Below are 13,557 nucleotides of genomic sequence, written 5' to 3'. Positions count from 1 at the left end.
TGTCTGTGCGCAGATAAACAGAGACACTATGTACTGAATATGATCCATTCTCTGACTTTCAGAAATTTACACTGTAAATTATTTGTGTAGGAATTTCCTGAATGGATAGTCAGGTTTGTTCTTTGCAATAGCCCTGCATAGTGAGATTGGCAGATGTGGTTCTGACAATTTTACAAGTAATCTATAACTTATTTAACTTGCTCAGAGTCCCTCAGCTATTAAATCACACATACAGTTTGGATTCAAAACAAAGTTTTCTGTTTCTCAATCCAGGCTTCCTGTTTCTCCAACTAGAGGCCCCTTTCACAGAATGCCTTGAAATAGTCTGTGTATCATGTTATGTGATTTTCAATTTACAACTTTTTAAAAATATTTTATTTATTCATTTATTTGAGACTGGGGGAGAGAGAGACAGACAGACAGAGAGAGAGCAGGAGGGAGAGAGAATCTGAAGCAGACTCCACGCTAAATGCAGAGCCTGATGTGGGGCTCAATCCCATGACCTCAAGATCATGACCTGAGCCAAAACCTAGAGTCAAATGCTTAACCAACCAAGCCACCCAGGCACCCTTCAATGTACAATTAAAAAAGAAAAAAAAAAAAAAAAAAAAAAAAACAGTTTAGAGCTGGGCCTGCAAATTGCCAGATCCTCAGAATTTATCTAGTGCACAAACTTGTTTGGCCTACACAGGGCGATGACATTTTCTTAAATTTAAACCTCAGCTGGGATGCCTGTATGGCTCATTCAGTTAGGTGTGTGCTTTGGGCTCAGGTCGTGATCCTAGGGTCCTGAAATCAAGCCCCATATTGGGCTCCTTGCTTAGTGGGGAGTCTGCTTCTCCCTCTCCCTCTGCCCCTTTCCTCCTGCTCATATGCTCTCTCTAACACTTTCTCAAATAAATAAATAAATACAATCTTAAAAAAATAAATACCAAAGTTTACACACAAGTCCAGATTTGGGGCTTTTTGTAAAAATGGTAGGTTTGGCAGCTCTGGGTTCACTTTTTAAAATTTTTTTTAAAGATTTATTTATTCATGATAGACATAGAGAGAGAGAGAGAGGCAGAGACACAGGCAGAGGGAGAAGCAGGCTCCACGCCAGGAACACGATGCGGGACTCGATCCCGGGCCTGCAGGATCGCGCCCTGGGCCAAAGGCGGGCGCCAACCTGCCGAGCCACCCAGGGATCCCCTGGGTTCACTTTTATATATGACTGCAGGCTGGAGTTGGGTGTCTGCTGCCCCATACAGACAGTACCTGCCCAGCCTCACTAATCTGGCCTTGTTGATGGCCAGGGGCACTGGGTTTGCAGCCCTAGCTCATCTCTCACCTTACATTCCCTCTCCCCTCCCATTCCCCAAGCAGTGTGCAGCATCCATGAGGCTGCAAGGGAAGCCAGAGTTCTGAACATGGAGAAGGAACTCTGCACCTCTCTTGGGATGGTTTGCCACTTACTTGACAAGATAGGCCAGAAGTTCCATGTGGCTCTAAAGGGAAATAATGAGTATATCTCTTCAAGTCCTGTTCTCTGTGGCTAATATGGTTGGAATGGGTTAGAACCAGAAAGAGAGATCTGGGGAAGGGTGGCAGGTATATTTGTGTTGCTTAGAAAATCAGCTTGATGGGATCTCTGGGTGGCGCAGCGGTTTGGCGCCTGCCTTTGGCCCAGGGCGCGATCCTGGAGACGCGGGATCGAATCCCACATCAGGCTCCCGGTGCATGGAGCCTGCTTCTCCCTCTGCCTGTGTCTCTGCCGCGCTCTCTCTCTCTCTCTCTCTCTGTGACTATCATAAATAAATAAAAATTAAAAAAAAAAAAAAAGAAAGAAAATCAGCTTGAGGGACATGTGGGTGGCTCATTGGTTGAGTGTCTGCCTTTGGCTCAGTGTGTGATCTCAGGGTCCTGGGATCAAGTCCCACAATGGGCTCCCCACAGGGAGCCTGCTTCTCCCTCTGCCTATGTCTCTGCCTCTCTCTGTGTGTCTCTCATGAATAAATAAATAAAATCTTAAAAAAAAAAAAATCAGCTTGAAGTTCTGCTGAATAAGGAACAAATGGGATTCCTGAGCCATGGTGGCTACCTTTGTTAGCAAGATCACTGAAGCGTTTGTATTTGTGAATGTGGCCTGGGGAAATACAGTCTGAAAATTCCACTAGAGAAATACAAGGTTGGCTAGTACATTACAGAAGATCAGATAATAGTTCTAGGCCAGCTACTGGATTTATCCCTGTGCCTGTATTCTTCAGGCTTAAATTAACTAACATTTCTTTCTTCTTCCTTTTTTTTTTAAGATTTATTTATTTATTTATTTATTTATTTATTTATTTATTTATTTATGAGAGAGAGAGAGAGAGAGAGAGAGAGCTGCAGAGACACAGGAGGAGGGAGAAGCAGGCTCCATGCCGGGAGCCCCACGCGGGACTCAATCCCAGGACTCCAGGATTGCGCCCTGGGCCAAAGGCAGGCACCAAACCGCTGAGCCACCCAGGGATCCCCACTAACATTTCATCATTAGTCAATACTCATCCATCAGTAGATATGCATGTAACAGAGAGGAAAGGAAGCCAATTCTACAGTCTTCAGCTTTTGGACTAACTGGGCTGAATGAGGTTTCCATGGAAGTATCGTAGTGCTCATTTTGTGGGATGCGAAGGGAAGGCCATGCTTTCTCCCTCTCAATCGCTTTGTTGTTGTTGTTGTTTTTTTCAATCGCTTTGTTATTTGCTGCATAGACAATTGTGCTCAAAGAAGAGAGGGGTGCTGGGAGAAGGGGCTGGAGGGCCTGGGGTATAGCCAGTCACTCCCATCCTCAGCTGAGGGACTGGTCCTGTGACCCAGGGTGAGTGGGTAAGGCTCAGTCTCCTCATCTACAAAAATGGCATAGCAGTAGTTCTGCTCACGAAGTTTGATTGTGAGAAACGGGGATTTGACATAAGTGACTGGCCCACAGTAGGTACTACACAAGTATGAGCCAAACCTACCACCAATATAGGTTGGCTTTCTTTCTTCTTTGACAAAACTTAGAGGTGAACAGTTCCTCTGAGGCCAGTGAATTAACAAAGCACAGTGAATGAGAATGCTGGCCCCTGAGCAGACTACTTGTGTTTGCATGCCTCTCTGAAAACTACTGCTTAGAGAGCCTGAGCTAATCGTATAACCTCCATGTTACAGCCTCAGTTTCCTCATCTCTAAACTAAGTGTAAAAATTGCACCTATCTCAAACAGTTGGTGGTGAGGATTATATGCCACAATACAGGTGACTCCTTAACACAGGACTTGGCACATAGTAGGTACTCAATAAATGTAAGCTTTAAAAAAAAAACCTAAAAAAATAATAAAAATTTAAAACTAATTAAAAAAACTAGGCCAAAAATTCATCTTCAAAAAAATCTCATGGAGGGGGATCCCTGGGTGGCAGAGTGGTTTGGCACCTGCCTTCGGCCCGGGGAGTGGTCCTAGGGTCCCAAGATCGAGTCCCAAGTCAGGCTCCCTGCATGGGGCCTGCTTCTCCCTCTGCCTGTGTCTCTGCCTCTCTCTCTCTCTCTCTGTGTCTCTCATAAATAAATAAAATTAAAATAAATAAATAAAATCACAAGGAAAATTAAGGACACTTCCAATTCAAAGTTCTAAACACAAAATCCAGGTATGTCATTTCATGGACTTGCTTGTATAAAGTATGTATGTAGGTATTTATTAATGAGAAACACAGAGAGAGAGAGGCAGAGACATAGGCAAAGGGAGAAACAGGCTCCTGTGGGGAACCCGGTGTGGGACTTGATCCTAGGACCCCAGGATCATGACCTGAGCCAAAGGCAGACGCTCAACCACTGAGTCACCCAGGTATCCCATGGACTTGCTTCCTTAATTGAAGATGAACTTGGCAGCCAATAGAAAGGATCCACATTCTAACAGAAGAGCCAGTTATAGAATAGCTGTCCCCATGAAGAAGTCAGTAACTTTGTCTTTGATTTTTCCACCTTGACTCATTCCCAAGAGTTCAGGATTTGGATTTCTAAAGTCTTCTTCAGCATTTAACTAATTCTTTGTGGATGGAAGAGGCTGGGACTGTTTCTCCACACCTAAACTGTTTTTTGTCATAAATCACTTTTACAATGACAAAGCAGCTGGTCCCATTGCTACGTCTTTCCATTCTCCAAATCTTCCTTCATAATGCAGAAGTTATCCCCACATGGGCAGGGCTAGAAATATGCCTCTGAGTCTTCATCATATTGGAAGTCCTTGATCTCCACCTCATTTTGTTTTTTTTTTTTTTTAATTATTTTTTTTCTTTTTTTTTTAATTTATTTTTTATTGGTGTTCAATTTACTAACATACAGAATAACCCCCAGTGCCCGTCACCCATTCACTCCCACCCCCCGCCCTCTTCCCCTTCTACCACCCCTAGTTCGTTTCCCAGAGTTAGCAGTCTTTACGTTCTGTCTCCCTTTCTGATATTTCCCACACATTTCTTCCCCCTTCCCTTATATTCCCTTTCACTATTATTTATATTCCCCAAATGAATGAGAACATATAATGTTTGTCCTTCTCCGACTGGCTTACTTCACTCAGCATAATACCCTCCAGTTCCATCCACGTTGAAGCAAATGGTGTGTAATTGTCATTTCTAATAGCTGAGTAATATTCCATTGTATACATAAACCACATCTTCTTTATCCATTCATCTTTTGTTGGACACCGAGGCTCCTTCCACAGTTTGGCTATCGTGGCCATTGCTGCTATAAACATCGGGGTGCAGGTGTCCCGGCGTTTCATTGCATTTGTATCTTTGGGGTAAATCCCCAACAGTGCAATTGCTGGGTCGTAGGGCAGGTATATTTTTAACTGTTTGAGGAACCTCCACACAGTTTTCCAGAGTGGCTGCACCAGTTCACATTCCCACCAACAGTGTACGAGGGTTCCCTTTTCTCCACATCCTCTCCAACATTTGTTGTTTCCTGCCTTGTTAATTTTCCCCATTCTCACTGGTGTGAGGTGGTATCTCATTGTGGTTTTGATTTGTATTTCCCTGATGGCAAGTGATGCAGAGCATTTTCTCATGTGCATGTTGGCCATGTCTATGTCTTCCTCTGTGAGATTTCTGTTCATGTCTTTTGCCCATTTCATGATTGGATTGTTTGTTTCTTTGGTGTTGAGTTTAATAAGTTCTTTATAGATCTTGGAAACTAGCCCTTTATCTGATATGTCATTTGCAAATATCTTCTCCCATTCTGTAGGTTGTCTTTGAGTTTTGTTGACTGTATCCTTTGCTGTGCAAAAGCTTCTTATCTTGATGAAGTCCCAATAGTTCATTTTTGCTTTTGTTTCTTTTGCCTTCGTGGATGTATCTTACAAGAAGTTACTATGGCCGAGTTCAAAAAGGGTGTTGCCTGTGTTCTCCTCTAGGATTTTGATGGAATCTTGTCTCACATTTAGATCTTTCATCCATTTTGAGTTTATCTTTGTGTATGGTGAAAGAGAGTGGTCTAGTTTCATTCTTCTGCATGTGGATGTCCAATTTTCCCAGCACCATTTGTTGAAGAGACTGTCTTTCTTCCAATGGATAGTCTTTCCTCCTTTATCGAATATTAGTTGCCCATAAAGTTCAGGGTCCACTTCTGGATTCTCTATTCTGTTCCACTGATCTATATGTCTGTTTTTGTGCCAGTACCACACTGTCTTGATGACCACAGCTTTGTAGTACAACCTGAAATCTGGCATTGTGATGCCCCCAGATATGGTTTTCTTTTTTAAAATTCCCCTGGCTATTCGGGGTCTTTTCTGATTCCACACAAATCTTAAAATAATTTGTTCTAACTCTCTGAAGAAAGTCCATGGTATGTTGATAGGGATTGCATTAAACGTGTATATTGCCCTGGGTAACATTGACATTTTCACAATATTAATTCTGCCAATCCATGAGCATGGAATATTTTTCCATCTCTTTGTGTCTTCCTCAATTTCTTTCAGAAGTGTTCTATAGTTTTGAGGATATAGATCCTTTACATCTTTGGTTAGGTTTATTCCTAGGTATCTTATGCTTTTGGGTGCAATTGTAAATGGGATTGACTCCTTAATTTCTCTTTCTTCAGTCTCATTGTTAGTGTATAGAAATGCCACTGACTTCTGGGCATTGATTTTGTATCCTGCCACGCTACCGAATTGCTGTATGAGTTCTAGCAATCTTGGGGTGGAGACTTTTGGGTTTTCTATGTAGAGTATTATGTCATCGGCGAAGAGGGAGAGTTTGACTTCTTCTTTGCCAATTTGAATGCCTTTAATGTCTTTTTGTTGTCTGATTGCTGAGGCTAGGACTTCCAGTACTATGTTGAACAGCAGTGGTGAGAGTGGACATCCCTGTCTTGTTCCTGATCTTAGGGGAAAGGCTCCCAGTGCTTCCCCATTGAGAATGATATTTGCTGTGGGCTTTTCATAGATGGCTTTTAAGATGTCGAGGAATGTTCCCTCTATCCCTACACTCTGAAGAGTTTTGATCAGGAATGGATGCTGTATTTTGTCAAATGCTTTCTCTGCATCCAATGAGAGGATCATATGGTTCTTGGTTTTTCTCTTGCTGATATGATGAATCACATTGATTGTTTTACGGGTGTTGAGCCAGCCTTGTGTCCCAGGGATAAATCCTACTTGGTCATGGTGAATAATTTTTTTAATGTACTGTTGGATCCTATTGGCCAGTATCTTGTTGAGAATTTTTGCATCCATGTTCATCAGGGATATTGGTCTGTAATTCTCCTTTTTGGTGGGGTCTTTGTCTGGTTTTGGAATTAAGGTGATGCTGGCCTCATAGAACGAATTTGGAAGTACTCCATCTCTTTCTATCTTTCCAAACAGCTTTAGGAGAATAGGTATGGTTTCTTCTTTAAACGTTTGATAAAATTCCCCTGGCAAGCCATCTGGCCCTGGACTCTTGTGTCTTGGGAGGTTTTTGATGACTGCTTCAATTTCCTCCCTGGTTATTGGCCTGTTCAGGTTTTCTATTTCTTCCTGTTCCAGTTTTGGTAGTTTGTGGCTTTCCAGGAATGCGTCCATTTCTTCTAGATTGCCTAATTTATTGGCGTATAGCTGTTCATAATATGTTTTTAAGATCATTTGTATTTCCTTGGTGTTGGTAGTGATCTCTCCTTTCTCATTCATGATTTTATTAATTTGAGTCCTGTCTCTCTTCTTTTTAATAAGGCTGGCTAATGGTTTATCTATCTTGTTAATTCTTTCAAAGAACCAACTCCTGGTTTTGTTGATCTGTTCCACAGTTCTTCTGGTCTCGATTTCGTTGAGTTCTGCTCGAATCTTTATTAACTCCCTTCTTCTCTTGGGTGTAGGATCTATTTGCTGTTTTTTCTCTAGCTCCTTTATGTGTAAGGTTAGCTTTTGTATTTGAGTTCTTTCCAGTTTTTGAATGGATGCTTGTATTGCGATGTATTTCCCCCTTAGGACTGCTTTTGCTGCATCCCAAAGATTTTGAATGGTTGTATCTTCATTCTCATTAGTTTCCATGAATCTTTTTAATTCTTCCTTAATTTCCTGGTTGACCCTTTTATCTTTTAGCAGGATGGTCCTTAACCTCCACGTGTTTGAGGTCCTTCCAAACTTCTTGCTGTGATTTAGTTCTAATTTCAAGGCATTATGGTCTGAGAATATGCAGGGGACAATCCCAATCTTTTGGTATCGGTTCAGACCCGATTTGTGACCCAATATGTGGTCTATTCTGGAGAAAGTTCCATGTGCGCTTGAGAAGAATGTGTATTCAGTTGAGTTTGGATGTAAAGTTCTGTAGATATCTGTGAAATCCATCTGGTCCAGTGTATCATTTAAAGCTCTCGTTTCTTTGGAGATGTTGTGCTTAGAAGACCTATCGAGTATAGAAAGAGCTAGATTGAAGTCACCAAGTATAAGTGTATTATTATCTAAGTATTTCTTCACTTTGGTTAATAATTGATTGATATATTTGGCAGCTCCCACATTCGGGGCATGTATATTGAGGATTGTTAAGTCTTCTTGTTGAATAGATCCTTTAAGTATGATATAGTGTCCCTCTTCATCTCTCACTACAGTCTTTGGGGTAAATTTTAGTTTATCTGATATAAGGATGGCTACCCCTGCTTTCTTTTGAGGACCATTCGAATGGTAAATGGTTCTCCAACCTTTTATTTTCAGGCTGTATCCACCTCATTTTGAAACATAGCCATTATCACTGGGGCCAGCTGATACCCAGCCTGGATGCAGTCCCAGCCTAGTGCTAGCATGCACCAGTTCAGGAAATCTTATGCTTTTTTTCTTAATGTAAAATTCATATAATATGAAATTACCCATTAACCATTTTTAAAGTATACAATTCAGTGACACTTGGTATATTCTGTGTTGAGGAAACATCACCTCTATCTAGTTCCATGATATTTTCATCACCTCACAAAGAAAACTTGTTTCCTTTAAGTAGTTACTCTCCATGTACCCCTCCTCTAGCTCCTGGCCTCTGCTGGTCTGTTTTCTCTATAGAGTTGCCTACTCTGGATGTTTTATAAGTGGACTCCTACATATGTGACCTTTTGTGTGTCTGGCTTCTTTCATTTAGTATAATATCCTGGAGGCTCAAAAACCATTATTTTGATTATTATCCTTTGAACTCCTCTGACTAACATCCCAGAATTATTAGGATCCTAAGAGTGAAGATAAGGTATTATTATTTTTTATAAAATTTTATTTATTTATTCATAGAGAGAGAGGCAGAGACATAGGCAGAGGGAGAAGCAGGCTCCATGCAGGGAGCTTGACGTGGGACTTGATCCTGGGTCTCCAGGATCACACCCCGGGCTGCAGGCAGCACTAAACCGCTGCACCACTGGGGCTGCCCGATAAGAAGGTATTAAAACCCAAAACAAATAATGGTTAAAATGCCTTCTAGCAAAAATAGAGCTTCCTTCTCTGCATGTTTGGGTGCCAGATATTTTGGGGTATGTGGGAGACAAAGCTGTAGGCCTGCATAATGCAGCCCCTTAATGACACAAGTGACTAGATATGTGTCCCTTGCTGCTGGGTCATCCCTCATCCACAGCTACTGTTGATGAGGTTGGAGGGCAAACACCCATGTTTAAGAACTAGAATGCTGAGGAGCAGCTTGAGCTGTGTCCAAACAGATCTCTCCACATACCTAGACCTCAGGCAAGTGCTGAACATGGAGTTGATAGGGAGAGGATCAACAGGCCATATGTCAGGCCTGGAGAAGAGGAGAGAAGTTCCAAGGAGGATAGCCCAAAGCCCTCGCCTACAAGGGAAGGTCTGTTTAAGACTATCATCAACAGGAATCCCTGGGTGGCTCAGCGGTTTAGCGCCTGCCTTTGGCCCAGGGCATGATCCTGGAGTCTCAGGATCAATTCCCGCATCGGGCTCCCTGCCTTGAGCCTGCTTCTCCTCCCCCTGCCTGTGTCTCTGCCTCTCTTTCTGTGTCTCTCATGAATGAATAAATAAAATCCTTAAAAAAAAAAAAAAAAAAGACTATCATGAACAACCAGACAAACCAGTCATAGGTACTTCCTGTAACATGCACTTAATTGAGTGCCTGGTCCCTAAGGTCTCAAAAGTGAACAGGGGCTCTTGGGTGGCTCAGTCGGTTCGGCTTCTGACTTTTGATCTCAGCCCAGGTCTTGGTCTCAGGATTGTGAGTTTGAACCCCACATCAGGCTCCATGCTGGGAGTGGAGACTACTTAAAAAAAAGGGGTGGGTGCTTGGGTGGCCCAGTCGGTTGAGCTTTGGACTCTTAATTTTAGCTCAGGTCATGATCTCAGGGTCATGAAATCAAGCCCCATGTTGGGCTCACACTGAGCATGGAGCCAGTTAGAGATTTTGTCTGTCTCTCCTTCTCCCTCTGCCCCTCCCTACTCATGCTCACACTCACACTTGTGCTCTCTCTTTCTAAAAAAGAAAAGAAAAGAAAAGAAATGAATAAAATGAGGTAGGTTCCTAGCAATCTCTGTGTCATGAGAAACGAGTAAATCCATATAAAGGGCTTAAACCAGTCTTTGATACATAGTACCCAATAGGAGGCAGCTCTTATTATTGTTACGATAGTGTCTTGATATTTTCTGATTATTAATCATAGTAGTAATAGTAGCTTTAGTAGTAGTAAGATGGATGGATGGATGGATGGATGGAGAGATAGATACAGTTATGATCCTATGGGGGATTTTGTCAGTTATTATGTAGATTGAATCCAGTTGTATGTTCTTGATATAGAGAGATAACGACAGGGGAGTTCAGGAACCCACTAGGGTTCCTCAATGAAACAGATCTGAATCCCGTATTTATCTTGACTTCGGTTAAGTCCTCTAACTGGTGGGCATGAGTGGTATTTTGGGTCATAAGAAAGTAGGATCAGTTCAAACCAGTAATTCAATTTAAACAAATGATCAGTAATCCTCCAAAAGTCTGATTATTTTTTCTTTTTCCAATCCATAGTCATCTGATAAATGGTCTCAGGTCCTCTGGAGGAAGGCTGGGAGGTTTTTCTAGTGGTGTAGTGAGTTATTTCTTCAATGGGCCCAACTCCCCCCCACCCCCAATTCAAGGGGCTTTGGTCATGTGAACTGCTCACAACGGGAAATTGACTGAGGGGCTGTGCCTTTCCATTATGAAAATTCATGTCTCTTTACCAAAACTAAAGCTTTTGGCTTATGCAAATCAAATAAGATTTTTGAAGACTAGCCATCTCTATGAGTTCTGAGGATACTATTATCAACTAGCCCAAGCCAAAGACCTCTGCATGTCAGGCGTATTACTGATCCTTTCTACTGCCCATTACTGTAGCCATGCTGACCATGTCTTTGAGAATCAAGTGCAGCCACTTGGCCTCTACCACCTTGGGATCCCAACATTTCCCTCTCTGAGAAGCCACCCAGCAAGGAAAGAATCAGAATGTAGCAAAACTTTCTAACTTCTGTGAATGTTTGGAGGCTCAGCTCTAGATGTCTGGATATTAATATCATACAAATTGTAGGTTAATACCTTCAACCTACTCTTTAAAAAAATATTCCATCGTATCATTAAGGAAAGCTGAAAACCCAAAAGAAAAATGGACAAAGAGCGCAGCCTGGGTGGCTCAGCGATTTAGCGCCACCTTCAGCCCAGTGCCTGATCCGGGAGACCCGGGAAGGAGTCCCACGTTGGGCTCCCTGCATGGAGCCTGCTTCTCCCTCTACCTGTGTCTCTGCCTCTCTCTCTCTCTCTCTCTCTCTGTGTCTCTCATGAATAAATAAATAAAATCTTAAAAAAAAAGAAAGAAAAATGGACAAAGGATAGAATTTTTTTAAAAAAAACAATGCACCTAACTAATGAATATGTGAAAAAATATTTAATGTCAATGAATATGTGAAAAAATATTTAATGTCATATTTAATGTCATTTTCATGACATTAATAATGTCATGAAAATGAAACAGCAAGGAGATACTGGTTTTCCTCTATGGGGAAGGATGTAGAACCTTAGAGATGTATGTTTTGTAGTGGAACTATAAACTGGTACAGATTGTAAGACGACATAGCAGTATACATCACAACCCTTTGGCTTGGATCCACAGTTCAGCTTCAAGAATTTATACTAAGGAAATAATAAATGTACAAAGATGTCACAGAGCCATTTTTATGTCTGAAGACTTGGAAACAACCTAAATAAATATCAAACAATAGGAACTTGGTGGACATAAATGATGGTATACACATGAAATACTTAGATATTCAGTCATTCATTCAAAGGCGCTTATCTAACATCTACTTTGTAAGAATTCTGGGATAAAATCTAAGGATATAGATGATTTATTTTTTTTAGGATTTTATTTTATTTATTCATGAGAGACACAGAGAGAAAGAGAGACAGAGACACAGACAAAGGGAGAAGCAGGCTCCATGCAGGGAACATGATGTGGGACTTGATCCCAGGACCCTGGGATCAGGCCCTAATCTGAAGGCATGCTCAACCACCGAACTCAGACGATTTCTTTTTTTACGGAGCTGACATTTTAGGGGTTGGTGACATAGGATAAATAGATAAATAAATTTTTAAAAGTTGGGTCATGTAAGTGCTATGACAAAAATTAAAAAGGACTGTGGTAGTGACGGAGTGGGAGCTGCTTTAGATTAAGTAGGTTAGGAAAAGCCTGACCAAGATGACATGTAAATAGAGATATAAATGGCAAGAACATTAGACATCATTATTATGTAAGTCTGTATCTCTTGATATGGAAAGATATTACAAGCCCTGTTTTTTTCATAAAGTTTCTTAAGTGTGGGGGTGAGATAAGGGGATGTACGCAGAAAGATGTCTGAAGGATCTGACATTGATGAGAATACTTCCCCCGCTGCTAGTAACTGCAAACTTGACTCAAAGCAGATTGAACAGTAAAGCAAGTTACAGATTTCTGTAGCTGAAAAGGCACACTTTCCAGGGGCTCAGTAATGTCCCTGAAGGCCCGATTTCTTTCTGTCTCTCTCTCCTGCATTCCATGGAGTTGTTTCTTCTCTCACGATACCAATAGAGCTGCCAACAGTTCCTGGGTTACACGCTTCCTCATTAAAGTCCAATAGGACCTGGAAAGCCTCTTTGTTTCAATGCCCTAGAAAAAGACATGAATTTCACTCCGGTTGGACTGGCTTGGGTCACATGACCAAGCCTGCACCAAATTCTTTGGCCAGGGGGATGGGCAATAATTGTTGGCCAAAATCATTAAAGACCCAGTCATGGAGTTGACATCAAAGTAATCCCTAAACCACTAGGCTGAGAACTAGCAGGAGGCAGTATGTTCCAAAAGAAGTTTGGGAAAAAATTTTTCTAGAAGAAAGAGGGAAAAGATCTGGGTGGCAAGTACCAGCTGTATACTGGAAAACACCAAAAATTAACAGTGTTATTACTGAGCTTTGGATAATGAAATTACTAGTGATTTTTTACTTTATTTTTTATTTTTATTTTTTATATATATTTTTTTACTTTCTTTTTTAGACTTTAGTGTACATCTGAATTTTTCACAGTGAAAATATATTAATTTTTATAACTACAAGACAACAAAACTACCCCCCCTTTTAATCTGGCAAAATGAATAAAAGAGTGTTAACGATGACGACTTTTTGGGGGGTGACATGTAATAGCTCTCTACTTTGGATTTGCTTCTCCTTCCCTAAAGCATATAGCAACATGTGCAACAATAGCAACACACTGGCTATTCCAACTTTTTCCCTAGGTAGAAAGGAAGGTCATGTTACAGGCAGACTCGTGGATCACCAGCATTCACAGAAATCTCCCTCCTACCCACCCTGTTCCATAATTTAGCAATGCCTGCTGGCTTGCCCACTTCCAGTGTGCTATTCTGGGCTGTAATTACTCAGCCAGTTGAGAGTTCTCTTTGGTGACAACTGAGATATTGCACACTAAGATTAGGAGCCTGACTAATGAAGGAAGGTGACAGCGATGTGGCCATGAGGAAATCTGCTCCCTGCCAGGTCTTCTGCAACAGACGTGAAACTCAGTTTTTTTCTTTGCGCCTGGGTTTGCCGCTGGTC

General features: G+C 41.6%; 1 pseudogene; it reads right to left on the bottom strand.

The window, feature by feature from the left end:
• Nucleotides 1–4,024: 4,024 nt before the first annotated feature.
• Nucleotides 4,025–8,204, bottom strand: LOC100685359 (annotated as a pseudogene).
• Between the last annotated feature and the right edge of the window lie 5,353 nt (nt 8,205–13,557).

This window comes from Canis lupus, chromosome 1 (genome assembly GCF_011100685.1).
Source record: "Canis lupus familiaris isolate Mischka breed German Shepherd chromosome 1, alternate assembly UU_Cfam_GSD_1.0, whole genome shotgun sequence".
NCBI lineage: Eukaryota > Metazoa > Chordata > Mammalia > Carnivora > Canidae > Canis > Canis lupus.
Note: the sequence above shows the minus strand (reverse complement) of the source record. Positions and strands in the feature narration are given on the sequence as shown.